Consider the following 7,410-nt stretch of genomic DNA (forward strand, 5'->3'; position numbering starts at 1 on the left):
GGTTATTCGGAGTTGGGATCCCTGCCCCCAGAAACAGATCCCTGGCCACAGTGGCTTTCCCTTTGCCAACCACGGTGCCATCTCTAGGTTTCCTTGGATTTTGGGATATCTGCCAGGACGCCCACCACAACGTCTTCTGACACTTCTTCAGCTTTGATATGCAAAACTGTCCCTTCCTTTTCTTTTGTTGGGTAAGTTATATGGCCGGAAAGGGTGTCAATTTTCACAGCAAACAATTTTGGGGGGAAAAGCAGCTTTCCCCGGCTTTATTGTCTTCAGAAGAAACGTTCAGCAAATTTTATGACCCAGGAGAATCCTACAGAGGGTTCACATAGAAACACATATGCACACACAGCATCCCTCCCTCTCCCTTCCTCTCTCTCTCTTTCTCACACACACACACATACACACACACACACACACAGAAAGGTTTCCAATCATCTTGCATGTCTTATTTGCTCAACTAGAATAGGTCACAGAGGCTCTAGAATGTGAAATGCAACAAGCATTTCACCGACATTTGGCATAATTCAGAAAATGCAGGTTTTAGTAATAAAAACAACTGTCTGTCAATTGCATTCACAGAAGGGTAGAATCAAGATCACGTGAAGTGTTAGTACAGCTTTATAAGGCTTTGGTAAGACCAGACTTGAAATATTGCATCCAGTTTTGGTCACTATGATATAAAAAGGATGTTGAAATTCTGGAAAGAGTTCAGAGAAGAGCAACAAAGATGATTAGGGGGCTGGAGATTAAAACATTTATTTATTTATTTATTTATTTATTTATTTATTTATTTATTTATTAAATTTTTATACCGCCCTTCTCCCGAAGGACTCAGGGCGGTGTACAGGGCAATAAATATCAAAATATAAATACAAAAGTTAAAAAGAATGGTTGCAGGATTTGGGTACGTCTAGTCTAATGAAGAGAAGGACTAGGGTGATTTGATAGCAGTATTCCAATATTTGAGGGGCTGCAACACAGAAGAGGGGGGTCAACCTATTCTCCAAAGCACCAAAAGGCAGGACAAGAAGCAATGAATGGAAACTAATCAAGGAGAGAACCAACCCAGAACTAAGGAAAAATTTCTTGACAGTGAGAACAGTTAATCAGTGTTACAGCTTGCCTCCCAAAAGTATGGGTGCTCCATCACTGGAATAGGGTCTTCTGCTCAAGCAGTGTTTGAACTAGAAGACCTCCAAGGTCCCTTCCAACTCTGTTATTCTGTTACTCTGGGTGTAAAGTGGCAATAAGATTTACAAAGCTTCCTTCCTTGCAAATATCTTATGGCAATATTAGAGCTATTGCTTAATTTCATGCACTGTTATCTTTCCTCAAGGCATTTTTAAGATTTTGAGACAGGAGGGGACCAAAGATTCATTTGAAACCCTCTTTTTTTCCTCTGCAACCTATATGGTTGGGTTTCTCCCCCCCCCCCCCCCAAAGTGATGTACCTGAGTAAAGAGAAACGTGGTCCTCAGAATACTGAATTAATCTCTTGGATATTTAGAAGATTTTTTGCTCCCTTGAAAAATACTGAAATCTACAAACCTCTTGAGTGAAGGACTGCACACATCTTGATGTCATACAAATGTCTCCAAGAATGAGATACCAAAGATTTTATTTCAAGACATTTGTGCAGTGACTTCATGATGGATTTGACATCACTGTGGCTTGTGTAGGATGCCATGAATGCCAACCCACTCCATATATGGGCCAAGGAATTAGTGTTCCCTCTTGCATGTTCTTTTCACTAACATACTCTCAGCAATGGTGTCTGAAATCCCAAATCAAGGCTAAGCCCTATCACAATAGCTGGATTCTTGATAATGGGATCTCAAGCAGCTTTCTTTTTCTTTTATTTATTTATTTATTTATTTATTTATTTTATTTATATATTTCTCATCTCAAGACAGTAAAAACATCTAATTCTCCATTCTCCTCCTATTTTCCCCACAACAAACCTTTGAGGTGATCTGGCCTAAGAGAGAGGGACTGGCCTAAGCTCCCTCAACTAGCTTTTGTGGCTAAAGTGGCACTTGAACTCACAGTCTCTCACTTTCTAGCTTGGTGCCTCAATCTGTTGTCCTCTGTCATCTATACAATCTCCTCTCAAGTAAATCATGTAAGATTACTGAGGTTGTACTGCCTGCTAAGGCCAAACGTGAGAATAGAATAGAATAGAATAGAATAGAATAGAATAGAATAGAATAGAATAGAGTAGAGTAGAGTAGAGTAGAGTAGAGTAGAGTAGAGTAGAGTAGAGTAGAGTAGAAGAATATTCTTTATTGGCCAAATGTTATTGGACACACAAGGAATTTATCTCTGGTGCATAAACTCTCAGCATACTGTACATCCAAAGTGATATAATCATAAGATACCAATATGAACCCAAACCAGAGGCTAGAAACCATGGTTTACAGCCTAGGGCAATGACAAACAGCTAAAACAAATCATGGCTTCATGCAGTACGTAAATTTCTAAGTTTTTTTTTTTAAAAAAATCCCATTTATATCCCGCCCTTCTCCGAAGACTCAGGGCGGCTTACAATCTAAAGCACAAATCAATGTGCTTAGCAATAGCCTTCATTCTAAGTTCCCACGGAGGGTTGGAGAGGAAACTTTGGAAAACTTCTGCCTTTTAATAAAATGTGTGAGTTGGAAAACTTCAGACGATCTGCAAGTAGGATGGATAAATGCCAAGAAGAGACGCATAGTCTTCCCTGGAGGGTTAACGCTCAAGTATGGCAGTATGGAGAAGATTCCTCCGCCACTGCTGCCCTGCTGCCGTTGAAGCAGAGCTTCCTCCTCCAGAAAAGGAAACAGGAGGGGCGTTCCCAAGACTGATGCCCCCTTGTTCTTGAGGAGATGAAAGCCAGGCCGACATTTGTTTAGGGCTTGTAAATTCCAAACCAATTGGCTCGGGTATCTGAATGTGAAAGGAAGCTTTGATAAGATCGGCTTGCTGCCCCTTTGTGAGCCGAGTGCTTCATTCTTAACACCTCCTTGGAGTTTAGGGAGCCACTTTAAAAGGGCCTTTGTCTTGCAGTTTGTCCAAAGCCCTCAGATCAAAAACAGCCTGGGAAGATCAGAAGGCTCATTTGAAACCCCAAATGAAGCCTGGGAAGTGATAAAGCAACAATGACGTTAGACAAGGAGCACCCCTCTTGATGTCCCAGGAAGGGTTAATCATTGATCACTCCGCCACGCAAGGCATCTCTCTCCCGAGGAAGAGCTTTCCATCACCACCATCAAAGTGATGCCCAGAGAAGTGAAGTTATTCCACTGTTTAGAGAGGCGGAAAGGGGGCAGGATGGAGAAGGGTACTCATTCACCCCAGGAAAACATTCATGGGGATCAGGCCATCCAGACAGAAACTCCTATGGCCAATTAATGTGAAACCAGGTTACTTCAGAGCAGGGCTTTTCAACCTTTTCACTCATTGGGCCACTTTTAGGATATGGCAACATCCGAGGACCATCAGTCGCCTAGCAAGGTGTCAGAAACTTGATGACTCCCCCCAGGGAAAAAAGTGATGAAGTACAGGTACTCCCTGACTTACAACAGCTTGCTCAGTGACTGTTCTAAGTTACAATGGCACTCAAAAAAGTGCCCCCCAAGCCACAGCCGAGCAAGACACCTGCCTGCCCGACTGGCGGCACTCTTCCTCCTGTCCGAAGTTTTCATTGTTGTGAGCATTTCTGTTGAGGATTGACAGCGGGGGTAGGGTGAGGGGGTGTTTGGTTTTTATTCCCCCTGTCTGCTGGGTGGTGGCAGCAGGTTTTGGTCACTTCACATGACCCTGGGACACTGTGACCATCATAAATATGAATCAGTTGCCAAGCATCTGAATGTAAATCACAAGACCCTGGAAATGCTGCAACATTCCAGCTGATCGGCGCTTCTTCTGGGCTCAGCAGATGTGCCGGGAACAGTGCCGAGCTCCAGCTGGAGCCTGGTGCTGATCCTGGTGCTTCCACTGAGCCCTGACAGCCCTGCAGCTCCAGCCATCTCTCGCTCAGGCTTGTGCGGTGCTGCCACCGGTTCAGCTCATTCCCCTCCCCCACTACCACTTTTCTAGGATGGTCGCATACCACCTGCCAGGTGCCAATGTACCACAAGTGGTACCCGTACCACTGGTTGAAAAGCCCTGCTTTAGAGGCCATCCGATTAAGCCGTAACAGAAGAACAGGATAACGGAGTTGGAAGGAGCCTTGGAGGTCTTCTAGTCCAGCAACCTGCTCAAGCAGGAGACCCTATACTATTCCAGACATGTGGCTGTCCAGTCTCTTCTTAAAAACTTCCAGTTTTGGAGCATCCACAACTTCTGGAAGCAAGCCATTCTACTAATCAATTGTTCTTACTGTCAGCAAATTTCTCCTTCATTCTAAGTTGCATCTCTCTCTTTAACAAGCTTCCATTCATCCTTTCTTGTCCTGCCCTCAGGTGCTTTGGAAAATAAGTCAACCCCCCCTCTTTTCTGTTGCAGCCCCTCAAGCACTGAAAGATGCTATCATGTCACCGCTAGTCCTTCTCTTTGTTAGACTAGAGACACCCAATTCCAGCAACCTTTCTTCATATGTTTTAGGCTCCAGCTTCTTAATCATCTTTGTTGCTTTTCTGCTTTCCAGTGTCTCAACAGCTTTTTATTATTGTGGTGACCAAAACCGGATGTGGATCAAATATTATGATGTGATTATAATATTATATTATATCATGGACCAAAAACGTGATGTGGTTGGTATTTCAACTCCCAGAATTCCCTGGGAATTCATGGCTGGCTGGGAACTGAAGTCCACAAGTCCTAAAGTTGCCAAGTTTGGAGACCCCTGCTCTGGCTCACAATCAAAGATTGGTGTTTAACTTGTTTAGCAACTGATCAGAGGTTCTTTTAAACTACTATTTCAATTTTGCAAGCATTCTTAGAAAATGCAGTAGTGTTTTATTTCTTCTTAAACCGAGAGCAAGATTCCCTCTATGTATTACTCTATTTATATCTCTTGCACCAAGGTCATTGGCACTCTGTGTAAATGTTTCAGTGAGAACAAAAAAAATAACAAAAAAATAAACACCCTTCTTTCTGGATCAAGTCTAGCTTAGATTTTGCAAGAGAAAAGGACCAAGAGCCAAATATGGTGAAATTTTCATCCAAAAATCAGTGTGTAAAGAACTGGTACTAGATAAGGGCTCATGAAGCATGAGGCATGTTTTATCTCCCAGGAAAAACAAGGACAAAAGAAAAATGCCAGTTGGTTTACACTGATCAGCAGAAGCTAGAAGTAGAAAAAGAATTTAACAGAATAACAGTTAACAGAGTTGGAAGGGACTTTGGAGGTCTTCTAGTCCAATCCTCCCACTCAAGCAGGAGATCCTACACCAGTTTCAGACAGATAGCTGTCCAATCTCTTCTTTAAAAATATCCAGGAATGTAGCATCACAACTTCATGAGGCAAGCCTTTCCACTACTTTATTGTTCTGTCAGGAAATTTCTCATTTCTAGATTGATTGTCTCCTTGATTAGTTATGCTTCGTGTACTGCCCTCAGATGCCTTGGAGAATTGGTTGACCCCCTCTTCTTTGTAGCAGCCCTTCAAATATTGGAATACTGCTATCATGTCGCCCTAGTCCTTCTTTTCACTAGACAAGCCATACCCAATTCCTGCAACTGTTCTGCATATGTTTTAGCCTCCAGCCATATGATGATTGCTCTTCTCTAGGGTCTTAACATCTTTTTATACTGTGGTAACCAAACCTGAATGCAGTATTCCAAGTGTGGGTCTTACCCAGGCATTATAAACATTTCGTATGATCTTGATTCTATCCTGTTAATGCAGCCTACTCATATGCTTGAAATGGGAGTAGGTCACTGAGATACAAACATCTACTCCCCTTACTTATAAATTCACCCAGTTTTATCAGCGGAGTAATAGTGCAAATGTGCCGAGCATAATATGGGACATACAGGTCTTTTGCGTGGCTTAAAAACCAAGATTGGCTTCCATTCGCTCACAATGTTACGCTTTCTAAATCATGGAAACTTCACAATTTGTTGTTGTTGTTGTTGTTGTTAGTTGCGAAGTCGTGTCCGACCCATCGCGACCCTATGGACAATGTTCCTCCAGGCCTTCCTGTCCTCTACCATCTTCTGGAGTCCATCTAGGCTCACACCTACTGCTTCAGTGACTGCATCCAGCCACCTCATTCTCTGTCGTCCCCTTCTTCTATTGCCCTCAATCTTTCCCAGCATTAGGCTCTTCTCCAGTGAGTCCTTCCTTCTCATTAGGTGGCCAAAGTATTTGAGTTTTAGCTTCAGGATCTGGCCTTCTAAAGAGCAGTCAGGGTTGATCTCCTCTAGGACTGACCGGTTTGATCGCCTTGCAGTCCAAGGGACTCGCAGGAGTCTTCTCCAGCACCAGAGTTCAAAGGCCTCAATTCTTTGGCGCTCAGCCTTTCTTATGGTCCAACTTTCACTGCCATACATTGCAACTGGGAAGACCATAGCCTTGACTATGCGCACTTCTGTTGGCAGGGTGACGTCTCTGCTTTTTAGTGTGCTGTCTAGATTTGCCATGGCTTTCCTCCCAAGGAGCAAGCGTCTTTTAATTTCTTGGCTACAGTCCCTTCACAATTTAGAATCACACAAATAGGGCTGCACTGAAATAATAGCATGTGTCGAGATTCATAATATCCTACTATACTATTATGTAATACTTCATTATGTGGGCATTAGAATTTCATTTTCTATCGCGTGCTAGTGTGTTCGCAGAAAAAAAGTGACAGTCAAGGCCATGTTATCTTATTGCAATAAAGGAGAAAGGCGTTACGCTTTCTAAATCACAGAACCTCCACAATTTAAAATCATACATATTCCATAAGTAGAACTCCATTGAAATAATAGCATGCACTGAGATTGATAATATTACACTGTAGTAATGTTACGATTCTCAGGGATGACTCACACCCTGGACGGTATCTCTTTACTCTCCTACCATCCGGTAGGAGATATAGGAATATGGCCAGCCGTACCAACAGGCTGAAAAACAGCTTTTATCCATGGGCTGTTAGGCTTTTAAATGGGACATAATCTTATGCAGAATTGACTTGGGAGGCCGGTGTGTGGTGTAGTTGGTTCACGTAGTGTGGTGGGATGGAGGGTTTGTTGTCACTGTGTGTTGGGGGGAGAGAGCACGGGAGGGGGGGGAGGCTCAGCTAATCTCAATGTATACATGTTGTACTTTGACAATAAAGGTTTTATTATTATTTATTATTACAGTGAAGGGAAGGGGGGGGCGGGCAAGCCACGCGGCGCCTGCGCACCAGGGAGAGCACGCTCCCTCCAACTCCCTCTGCCTCGCGTGCGCGCGCGCTGGTCCATCCGTTGGGTCTGGCACGCGCGCGCCGCCGCCGC

This window comes from Vipera ursinii (assembly GCF_947247035.1).
Source record: "Vipera ursinii genome assembly, chromosome: 12".
Classification (NCBI taxonomy): Eukaryota; Metazoa; Chordata; class Lepidosauria; order Squamata; family Viperidae; genus Vipera; species Vipera ursinii.